General features: G+C 39.6%; 1 protein-coding gene across 4 annotated transcripts in view; it reads left to right on the forward strand.

Moving 5' to 3' along the window:
- The first annotated feature begins 217 nt into the window (after positions 1-217).
- TRMT9B (tRNA methyltransferase 9B (putative)) overlaps positions 218-12,360 on the forward strand; it is a 110,361-nt gene continuing 98,218 nt past the window's right edge. Inside the window, exons 1-3 of one of the 4 annotated variants that reach the window (XM_083860749.1) lie at positions 272-319; positions 6,326-6,479; positions 9,250-9,378. The gene's annotated coding sequence lies outside the window, so the exon portion shown is untranslated. The other 3 variants (XM_083860747.1, XM_083860750.1, XM_083860748.1) reach the window with 3 other exon arrangements.

Below are 12,360 nucleotides of genomic sequence, written 5' to 3' on the forward strand. Positions count from 1 at the left end.
GCGGCGGCGGCGAAGGGGGTGTGGCGCTCCCGGGCCGGGCTCCGGGCTGGGCTCCGGGGCGGGCGCGGGCGGGGGGCGGGAGGGGGCGGGGGGAGGTTACAAAACAGCGCTCCACGCGCGCGCCGCCAGCCGCGCGGGGTCACGTGGGGGCCGGGATGGGGCGGGCCCGGCCGGGAACGCCCGCACACGGGGGCGGCCGCCCCAAGCCCCGGCCCGGCCGGGAACGGGAGGGGGCAGCGCCCGCGCGGGCCGGGGCGGCCGGCAGGGGAGAGGGACAGCCCTGCGGGCTCCGGGGTGACTCCTGGGAGCGGCTGCCGCGGTGAGGGTCGGGCGGTAGCAGGGCTATGGGGGAGGCAGGGATAGAGGGGCAGAGGGTTCTCCGGGGGGAACGGGGGGCCGTGGGTGCCGTGGCCCCGGTCCCCGCCGCCCTCCCCGCGGCTGCTGCTCGCGCTCGTCTTGAGCCGGCCCCTTCTCCTTCTTTGTTAGTCTTTTAATGGAGGACACGATAAGATAAAAGTTAGAAGGTTAAGGAAAAGCTCTTTGTCCCTAGGGTTTACTTCCTCCCCTCTGTTGGGAGCGCTGCCGGCGCGGGCAGGCCGGGCCTGGGCGCCCCCTGTGCCGGCGGGCCCCCTGTGCGGGGAGCACCGCCCCGGGCGGCCTGAGGGGACACAGCGGGGACACCTGAGCCTTGCCGGGGTATGCCCGCCACTAGGGAAAGCTTGGAGCCTATTTCACAGTGCTGTGTATTTATAATTGTTGCAGTGCCTTTTGTTGTTTGTTTTTCTTTTAGCGTTAGAAGGCTGTCGTAAATCCAGACGTTTCAGATAAATATAGCAGTACCTCTAAAACCTTCCAAGCAAAACTTGTGCATCAGAAAAATTAATATATGGCCTTAGGAAGAGAGCAAAGCTATATTAATCCTCAGCCGTGTTCCGTGTATGGCAGACTGGAGGACGATGCTAAAGGTTGTTAAGAAAGCTGTAGGCAAAGATGGCACGATTGGAAATAGGCAGATACATCTGGATTTACATCCCGGTGTTTTGTCTGACCTCAGCTACTCTAAGGTTCATCTTTTGCCTCTACAGTGTCTTTCAAGTTCCTGAAGTCAAAGAAAAAAGATGTTATCACCACTACAGTTATGGTAATTGAAGCATGTGGTATATTTTAAGCATGGATAGGAAAGGTAGTCTCTTACAGTAATTAATGAAAAAATTGAGTGATTTAGGAAATGACAGTCTAAAGATCAAAGTAAAATAGATTTGTGTAGTATGAACTTGAGTTGTGGTGGGATGCTGTAAATCGCCTTGAATCATTATGGATGGTTTTAATGGATTATGTATTCTGGTGTGGACATGTCAAGCATGAGTTGACCCCTCACAAAGTATTGGACTTAGCCAATTTGGACAAAAGTAAAACTCTGAAAGAAGTACTGTTAAAGAGAGCAGTAGTTTATTTTGCATTTCAGATTAGATTACTCATGGAAATACAGAAGAAAAATAAAAATAGGACAAAGCCCAAGGGCTTGTGGGATTGGAATTAGGATAGTAAGGCTGTCCTCTGATGGAACAATTTAAAACAGTAGAAATGAAAACCTGTTTCCACCATTGCCACTTCCAATGATTCCTATAAAAGTTCACACATTAGTGATTCAAGCAATCGTGAGTGCAATCAATGCAATCAGCTATTTTACATACTTTCCAGTGTAAGGGAACAAAATATTCATGGCTTTGCCAGCGTTAGTGTCTTGGAGCGGAAGAGTTGAGGCTTTTCCCATCATCTTTCTCTTCAGAACTGAAGCAGTGAAACAAGGGATTTGGAGTAGCATGGATGAATAGATGGGTAGGGAGCCTGACATTTCGTACTGCTCCCACCAGTTGTAGAAATGTCTGGTATCTGGGAGATTATTTACGGGAAAGCTAGACTATATATTCACCTCGTCCTTATTCTCTAGACATTATTTTTTTATCCCTGTTGGAAATGATACTGGGCCTACTTAGACCGTGATTTTACCCAGTGTTGACATTCTTGTATCTTTGAACTACAGTTGATTCTTTGAGTTTTAGTTTTGATGTATTATTCCACCTTTGGCATATTTAACTAAACAAGAAAAAAACCCTCAAATTTCAAGTTTTTCACTGTGTTACCATCAGGATGTGATAGTTATGTAAGAGAGGAAAAAAAGACATTTTCAAGATTAGATAACACACAGCTCCACCACCACTCCATTAAAATAGCACACTCAAAAATCCTTTTTTTTTTTCCTCCTGCTTGTAGGGTCAGATAAATGATATTTTAAAACAACAAAGCCTTGCTATCGCGCAGTTCATGTGGGCCATTCTAAGAAAGACTTTAGGAACTGTCCTTTCCCTTCCTGCTGTAGAGCAGAATTATATTGTTGGTTTTGGAAGTTGATTGTTCTCTTTCAGAAAGGTACCTGCAAAGCACTGTGCCTTCAGTACAGTGAGGTAGAAGTAATTACTTTCCTACGCTTTTTAAGGTATTGGTTGGATGTTTTTCCAAGCAATTCCTTGTATGAGTAGTGTGTGCAACTCAATTAGATATGAGATGACAGTAAAACAGTGGTTCAAGTTGTATTTTAACCCCACTTTAGGTCAAATAAGCACAGTGAAGCAAGACCAACCCAGGCTAAGGGAACAGGCAGTGGACCTAAAAATTAATTACCTGCATACTGGAAATCTGGAGGCAAGCCCCATTTTTACAGGCCCTTGGTGTATATACCAAGAAAAAGTATTTAACCAAAAGGATGTAGTTGTATTCTAAGAGAAATAATGGTTTTCTGGCTGTTCTCTTTTTCTTTGAAGGTAGATGCTAATTATCCAGCTATTGTAACTTTTTCAAAAATACCTGTAGCAAAGGCAAAATAAAATAATTTGAGAAAGATTAGATTAGGCAAATAAGAGTCATACTTAAAAAAAGAAAAGCATAATATTCTTGAAAACTATTCATTCTACTAAGAAACACTTAAATATCATTTCTTCTAGGGAAAAAAAAAAAAAAAAAACAACCAAAAAAAGAAATATCAAGCCATATTTAAAACTCTTGAATGGCTTTTGAAGACCTTTGCTCATAATGTTGGAGTTCCTTCAGTCCTGGTTAAGAAATAATGCTCAGAACCAACTATGATTTGTTTTGTTTCAGATTTTCATTGTTGTTTAGTAGACTTTTGGGGCCTTAATATGATAGTTCTGGTAGAGAGATTTTTAAATGGAAAAATCCTCAATATCACTGCAGTAAAACTGATACTAATTCTTGTTCGTACAACACAGTGGTGGGTAGAAGTTGGTTTTGATTTTTTTTTTTTTTTAGTTAGGAGTGGTCAAAAAGATGCATTTGCAGCTTGGTCTCAGAATTAGTTATGGTGAGCTGAGCAGGGTCAGACTGTCAGCAATAGTCTAGACAGCACCACCAGGGCAGTGACTGTCCCCCTGTGCTGGGCACTGCTGCCGCCACACCTCAGGTCCTATGTCTGGTTCTGGGCCCCTCACTACAAGAAGGACATTGAGGTGCTGGCACAAGTCCAGAGTAGGGCAACAGAGCTGCTGAAGGGTCTGGAACATAAGTCCTGTGAGGAGCAGCTGAGGGTACTGGAGTTCATCCCAGAGACTAGTCTTTTCGAAAACAAGAATTTTAAATGAACAAAATTAATTTTAGATTTTTTTCTTTTGGCAAAGGCAAGAATTCTAACATTTTTATGAAATGTGCTAAATGCAGTGACTTCTGCTGCATAAAACCAGTTTTTAGCTGTCTAAATAAACTGCTAATTAACAAACAGTCAAGTGCTGTAGGGATTTCCCTTCAGTTCAGCATGAAATCTGAATTCTGCTTCATAGCATAATAATATGGCAATTGCCAGTGTATAAGGGAAGGACTGTGGATCTGGTCTGCCTAGACTTTAGTAAAGCCTTTGACACTGTTTCCCACCGCCTTCTCCTGGCGAAACTGGCTGCTTATAGCTTGGACAGGTGCACTGTTCCTGGCTGAAAAGCTGTCTGCATGGCCAGGCCCAGAGAGTGGTGGTGAACAGAGTGACATCCACTTGGCAGCCAATCTCTAATGGGGTTCCCCAGGGCTCAATACTGGGACAAGTTTAGTTTCATATTTTGATCAGTGCTCTGGGGGTAGGGGTTGGTCTCTTCTCCAAGAAACAAGCAATAGGATGAGAAAATGGCCTCAAGTTGCCTGAGGGGAGGTATAGATTGGCAATAGGGAAAACTTTCCTCACTGAAAGGGTGATCCAGCATTGGAACAGGCTGCCCTGAGCAGTGATGGAGTCAGCATCTGTGAAAGGATCTAAACGACATGTAGATGTGCCAGTTAGGGACATGGTTTAGTGGTAGCCTTGGCAGTGCTGACTTAACAGTTGGACTTGATCTCAAAAGTCTTTTCCAACTTAAATGATCCTCTGGTTCTGTGCCCTCATTTTCAGTTCAATTACAGTTTTGGAAGTGTCTGCCCACTTTGTCCAGAGAGCCCTGAGGACCTTGCTCCTGCTTGCTGATTTTAGACTTGGGGTAATGATGGACAGAAGCTGGTCCCCATTCTTCCTTTGCAGTTACCAGAGTGCTAGTTTGGCTGTGGTGCTGGGAAGTCTCATCTCCAAAAACAACTGTTTTCAGTCTTAACATACCAGTGTTACAGACTGATGGGGTTTTTTTCTCCAGCCAGAAACTACTTGTTTTCAGTAGATCCAATGACACTTTTGAGATTTGTCAAAATGAGATTTCTTTCACTTGGATGATGATGATGATGGCAGCAACACTTAACCTTTGTCATTTGTATTTTTAAGGTGACCTCTGGGGTTAAAGGTAGAATGTATAAAAGGAATGAAAGTTTAGATTTTATCTAAAGAGAGAAAATCTCAGCTAGGGGAGGCTGAGCTGACTAAGTTTCCAAATGTGACAGAACTGACAGTCATGACAGTTCAAAAATCTGGGACACTGGCTGTAGAACAGCAAGTACAGTATTGCTTACAAGGAGGAAGAAAAAGGCATTCGCCAAGTATAGACAATGAAGCTACCTCAATAGTACATTAGGGATGTAAAACACATTTTCAAGTGAAAAAACTAATGGGAGACGTGAAGCTAATATGAATACCATAACCCTTAATTTTACATAGCATAGACTAAAGTCAACCTAACAAAGTCTGCTCTTGTTCTTGTAATGGAAACTATATTCTGCAGACAGACAGCACTCAGGCTCTCATCTCTTTGGACTTGAGTAAAGCAGATTATACAAAGAGCCACAGGGAGAATTTTGGCTGAAACAGGGTAACGTGGAATTGCTAAAAAGTTGTCAGGTCTGAAAGATCCTGTTAAAAGCCTATGGAAATGGATCATGAGATCAGAAGAGCTTCCTGTCTGGAAAAACACTTCATATGCATTTTTTGAGGATCAGCTTTAGTACTAATTTTACTTGATATTTTAATCAGTGACCCTGGCACAAAAAGGCAGGAAATTGATCTTTTGGTTTGGCAGCAAGTAAGAAAGTGATGTCAATAAACTGAGGAGAAAAATGTCAGACAGAAAGAAACCAACCTGCGTGACTACTGGGATAGCAGAAATGGAAGAATTGTAGTCATGCAAGTGCCCAACCATGTACATCTATTAAGAAAAAATATTTTTCCTGAGAGTGTATTAAAGGGAAATGATAGAAGATGAGAAAGAACAGGAAGCTATAAAAAACTGGTATAAGCCTAGACTTTTTTTACTGTTGAGATAAGGAATTATTCATTGTGCTATACGTGGCTGAGTCACACAACAGTTCTGATCAGGTTATTTGTAAATAAAAAGGAAGCATAACTAGCTGAAGGAAGAAGAGGATAATTTGGAACAGCTTTGCTGTAAAACAAGAATTGGAGAAATGCTTTTTCTCCCACTGTCTTGCCAAAATGAGGATGGAGAAGGGATATGATTGCCCTATGTAAGTGATTTATGAATACAGGTAGCAACATAAGAAAAAAAAAATGAAGTAAATGACTAAAAGAAATTTAGATTAGAGATTAGGAGAATACTTCTGAGAGTCTGAAGTGAGATTATGGGATGTTTTCTGAGATACAGTGGGAGGATTTACACACTGTCAAACAGTGCTTGTTAATGCCAGGACAGGGATTACCTGACACGCAAGCTGTTACAGCAAGGGACTGGATTTAGTCTGAAGAACAGAAAACAGTTAATCAGTAGGAAACAAGTTATTAAATAGAAGAATAATTGACAAACTGCTACCTAAACTTTTCAAATATTGAGTTCACCCCTTAGTCTCAGTCATTGTTACACAGTGAATGTTTCAGCTTGTCTCTTCTCCACAGGGTGATGAGGGAACAGTTGCAAAGTCACAAGGACCACAGTTGAAATGTTCTCCAAGTCCTTAGGAAAAGTACAAACTCACTTAGGGAAGAAGACTCCGGAGAAGTGTGAGGGAAGGAGAGGGAACCTCTTCATTTGAAAGACAACAGGCATAAGGTATCCACCTAACCCTGTGCCCAGGTTAGGATACCCAACACAGGGGCAGGACTGACAGAGAAAGTAGCTGCTGTCTGTGCAGCAAAGTATCCATAGAGAAGCATGTTAGCCACTACTTCAGCGGCTGAAGTGTGGTGGGGAGAGAAAAAAATTGGGTGCGGAGAGAAAGCAGCAAAATCCAAGTTTAACCACCTTGAGCTTCCTCTGGTAGCACTCCAGAGAGGAAGTGCTCATGGCTGCTGCTGTGCCTCTGCAAACCATGCATGGCACTGAGGACTTCCCAGAGACTGTGACTATTTAAACCATTTTCTTTTGCTTTTCACTCCTAAATGACTGTTCTGTCATTCTCACTGCTTTGGCTGAATGGGGCATGTTCCACTTCAGGTAGATCCAGTGAAGGAGAGAACAGGCCATGCTTACACCTTTGGTGATGGCCCTAAATGGAAAAAGATCAGTTGAGCTGAAGTTGAATTCTCTCACGGGAAATAAGCTTATTACTACTGATAATATTTTTGTTCAATACAATTTTATTGGTTTTTAAAAGTCCATACACAAGAAACTGGCAAATCCCCAGTATAAAACAGCCCTGTGAAAGTGGCCATGCCAAATACTTCCTGAGACATTTGACATCTCTCTAATAATATTTATTTGTAATTGTTTCAGAAGGAAAGTGTGCAACGTAACCTGTGAACAGTTCATGCATATTCATGCCTTCCATGTGTTAACTGCTGGGGAATGGCTTCAGATTGCTTCACATTATAAATTGTTGCTTATTTACCATGCCAGTTGGTGACCAAGGTAACATATGTGAAATGAATTTGCAGTTTCTGTTACTGTTAGTTGAAATTTTCCAGTGAAGCAATTTCTCAAATTAAAAGAAAAAAAAAATACCGTTACCCATCAATCTGGAAGACAATGCTTTGTAGAAGAGTATTTGTTTAGATAATCTGACAAAACATAGGTAAGTTTTCATGAGAAGCATTTTCCAAATATCCAGTAAGATAGCACTGGTGGTTTCTGTGTATTTCCAAATAGCTCTACCATGAGACTAGCCCCCACATGCCTCTAATCTGGTAAAATCCCTGTTGTGGAACAAGAAACTGATTTTGGGAAATCCATTTCTTGTCAAAGGTCAGCTCCTGGCTTCATAGCAGTAGCCTCCTGCCATGTGTCTGTAGCTGCAGTTAAAAAACTTCTAAATTCCTATTGAATCAGCAACTGGGGCCTTGCAGTTCTGGCTCCCAGCCCTCCTCAAATAAAAACATATATGCAAAATTAATAACAATATATACATATTTAAGAAAATCAAGTTTTTCTTGAGAATCCACAGTAGTTTCCAACTTCTAAAAGCAGATCTGTTTAGAAAGCTGTTTCTAGTTTTTTGTTCCATGGATAAAAATATTTTGCCTCAGCTTTATGGTATTTATTTTGTCCTAAAGTAGTTAAAAGTCATTAAAATTGATGCTTGATGTTTGAGTCACTTCAGCCCTGGCTAAGAAATAATGCTCAAAACCAACTTGGTTTTGTTTTGTTTCAGTTTGTTCTGTGTTGCTTAGTAGACTTTTGTGAGATAGTTTCAGCAGAGAGATTTTTAAATGGAAAAATGCTCAGCATCACTGCAGTTAAACAAATACTAACCTTGTTCGTGCAACACAGTGTTAGGCAGAAATTGGCTTTGAGTAATTTTTAGTTATGAGTTGCCACAAAACTGCATTTGTAGCTTGGTCTCAAAAGTTAATTTGAGCTGAACAAAGCTAGACTGCTACCACTGTCTAGCATTTCTGCAGTGGGAGTTTTCCCAAGGATCTTAATTCCCTTTGAGAAAATTTGAGCTATTGGTTCTCAGTACTTTTGAAAGAAACCAGCCCCACAGTACATTATTTAATTACACAGTAATTATGTATGCACTAGTATGAAAAAAAATGACCACACATAGGATAAATAGTTAACTACATGTTAGAAAGATAAAGATCTCATTAAAAATATAAAGGGAGGCAAAACATAATAGGATCTAAAATACTTAGGTAAAGACAGAGAGAGAGTTTATTGGCTTGATCCAATAAGGGACTTAAATGCCCTAAGATAAGGTTTATGGAGAATTCAGTTACCTAAGTCAAATAATGCAATCACAGCTCACATAGCTGCTGCCTAACCCAGGAGTGCCTAAAATCACAAGTCTCTTCCTTGATTATAATCTGTATCTTTAGAGTGTCTCAGATTTTACTTTTGTGCACAGTCAGTGCGCAGCAGCTTGAGCAGTTTCGGCACTTACTTCACATTCAGTCATTTATAGTTCTCAGCTGAAAAGTTCAAGGATGCTATTTTGTGTACTATGTACTCAGGCCACACCAGGCACAGATTCACATTCTGAAATTCTTCATTTGTTGTAGTTGCTTGCTTTTAACATGAAGGATGGAGAGGTGGAATAACCTTTTATATAACAACCTGTTTTAGATTATTGATACAAGGATAATTCTTGAACATCATTTCTGTTCCTACAGACAAGAGAATCGTTTGCTTCATTGTGGCATGACTTTTGACAGGAATGGGGCAGGATCATCTTTGTTTTCAATAGCCCTGTCTCTTGCTGGGTAGGATCACTTTTCTGCCCTATGATTTGGATCTTTTTTTTAACGGGGAAACACAGCAACAATGGGTTGCTGTATAGGAGGTGATTGTTTTTTCATTTCCTTCTGTTACCCTGGCTGTGATTTAACAGAATACTGCAAGCCCTACTCCTCTTTATTTTTTTATTTTTTTTTTTTAACAGAATGGTAGTTGGATCCTACAGTTAGGAGGACTCTAAGCTGTGAGATTTAAGCACGCTGTGTTTTCCATGTTGTGGCCTGACTTAAGTTTCTAAGGAATTGCAATAATGCTGCTGCATTTCTGGGGTTTGGTAAGTCTGGTAATTATACTTTGAAACTGTGGAACTGACTATCCTGGAGACACCAATAAGTGGAGTCATTCATTTCCCTGTTTTCACGTTCATTGTATTTTTTTCTTTTCCCATATGTGGTTGTAGATTCTAAAGTATAGCTGAATGTTTCTACATGTGCAAGGCAACAAACTTAAAAATGTGATAAAGTCTTATTTTAAATTATTCCACTTTTAAAAAGTAACTAAACTCCAGATATGACATGAATCATATTTATCCTTCAGGAAGAGAAACCTTGGACTGATCAGACTCTTTCCTTCAGCCATTGTTGCTTGGTAGGAGAGATGCATATAATCTACAGATTTATAAAACAGCTAAATATTCACTGGAAAATGTGCTCCTATTAATATAAATTGTAATTATTCAAAGAGCAATGCACTTACAAGTGTAAAGTACTAAATTTAAAGAGATAAAGTGCAGGAGCTCTTAGTGCAGAACTGTAACTGAAAAATGAACAAAACCCAAAATAATAGCAAAGGAAGTACTAAAAGACTTCAATTAAAGAGAGCTTTTTCTAGAATAAAAATTGCTTGCTAAGGAAGTGTGCAAAAAGCAAATAAATCAGCATTTTTAATATTTATCAGTGTGTTTTCCTTCAGCTGAAAGCTGTTGGCTAACAGTTATGTTGAATATCTTATAAACTTTTTCTGAGTTTTTATGTCTTCGCTCTACAGAAAAAAAACAAAACCCACCAGGCTGACTGTTTTAAAAATAATGTATAGCAAAAGAAAATGTAATGATTTTGGACATGTGTTCTGTATTCTAACTCGGTATTTAACAAACAGTTTATGTTGGTATCTGTTTATATATTCTCTAATATTTTCTAACATATTCCCAGATAAAATATATATAGTCCCTAATATATTCCTTGCTATCAAGCTGGATGTTTTGTGTCTCTTTATGATGGTCCTCTGAGATAAATAATATTGAGATACATTCAGCATTGAATATAGTTTGCCAAATAGGAGGAGTCTCTCTGAATTTTTAATAAATATTGCTCTTCATTCTTATACAAGTTTAAAAAAAAGGGGAAAATTACAGTTATTGTATCATACTTGCATTAAAAGTATGCCTGTATTGTTCATAAAATCTTCAACCAAAGTAGAAGGAAGAAAAAAGCTTCTTATGCTTAACATCTAGCCTCTTGGAAAAAAATTTCATTTCTGAGTGGTCAATAATAAATGCAGAATTAAATTCAGAGTTTCAGTCAATTAAAATACATTTAAGAAGTGCATGTAGAAATCAGAAAATACTAGGCAGCCTACTTGTAGTGGTATTGAAGGGAAAGGCCCCTTATTCGTTATTACTGGATTGGACTGCTGCTTGTATTAGATGAATCACTGAGTCTATATAAATCTAGATAATGATAAAACCATCAGCAATCTTTTAAAATTCTGAAGAGGTTGTTAAAGTCATAAAATTCATGTTTACTTATTCTTCTTATGTTAACTCCTTGGGATCAGAGGAGCAACTGCTCCTTGTGTTGTAGATATTTCTCATTCATAGAGTTCCATAGAGTTTTTGCATGCATATCCACTTTTTTCTTGTCTAATGGGTGTCCTTCCTTCAGAGGTTTTAGAACACTGGGCAAATATTTTGTATTAAAGAGAATAGGAAATACATGAGTTTGCTTCAAAACTCTGTGACTAGTACTCTTTACTAAATATAGTGTTATGTGAAAGAACATGAGCTGAACAAAATGCAGTTACTTTATTCACAGTGGCAGAAGACATATACTTAAATCACCTTATAGGCAATACTTTACCTTCTGGGAGCAAAATGAATGTTACTGTTCATTCTGACTATTCAATATTCTTTTTCTACTTTGGCTTGTACCTACTACTGTAACACATGTCCTATTTGCTTCTTGAACATTAGTAGCATCACCCAGCAGCACATTGTGTGCTCTCGGCTGAGATATCACAGCCACATCTTTTCAACCTCTCCTACAAACGTGCTACAGGAAATGTACACCTTTATTTTACTTCTGCCAGAGATACCAAATGACACCATTAGTCTCCATTAGACCAGTGTTTTTCAATGGAGCACAGGATCATACAGGAAAAAAATGTGAGCACTCAAATTCTTCATTTCAGCATGACTCTGTAAAGAACCTTGTGTTTCAGTCTTTCTCCCTCCCACCTGTATTTTTCCTTCACCGTGTTTATACAAGAAGATAATTGTGTATCTGGTCTTTGGCTGTTGTCCACAAATACTCTATGTAGAGACAAAAGAAGACCTCATTTAATTTTTTTCCATTCCTGAAAATGCAATGCAACTTTTATTTATTTATTTATTTATTAACTCAAAAATATATTGAACATAATTTGTCCATGCAGGTGTAATAAGCTTCAGTCATCCTGAGTCTAGGCTGACCACACTTACTCACAGGAGGCTCTGTGGTAATAAGTAGCCCATCCCAAAAGGATTCTGCGTGATGTGTTCTGTCCTTGTCATACTATATATAACCATTACATTTTAAGGATCTTTTTTTATTATTTGCATCCCTCAATTTCTGATTGTCCAGGAGGGGTTTCACAAGGCTGATAAGCCCATGCATATGTGAGTATTTTTAAAATCACATATTTTATTTTTCTTCATATTTCTATTTCTAGTAAAAAAATCACAATTTTTTTAGGTGAACAGCTTATCCTGCTGTTTTTCATGGGTTTTCTGATGTGCTGAATCTGTTTTACATTTGTGTTTGGTTATGCTGGTGTTGGTAAATAACGTGAGAGCCCTGCTTTACTCCCAGTTCCTGCTTGCCCTTCACTGGAGAGTTGCAAACTTGACAAGGTGTTGCCATCATTTTTCTTTGTGACATACTGTGGAGTCTTCTTGTTACAAAGTACTTGGTTTGTGTCCTGGGGGTCTCAGCTGTGGAGATTTGATGTATAGCTCACTCTGTTAAGTTTCCTGGTTCCTATAATATTTCATCCTCCT

This window comes from Zosterops lateralis, assembly GCF_965231275.1.
Source record: "Zosterops lateralis genome assembly, chromosome: 5".
Taxonomy (NCBI): domain Eukaryota; kingdom Metazoa; phylum Chordata; class Aves; order Passeriformes; family Zosteropidae; genus Zosterops; species Zosterops lateralis.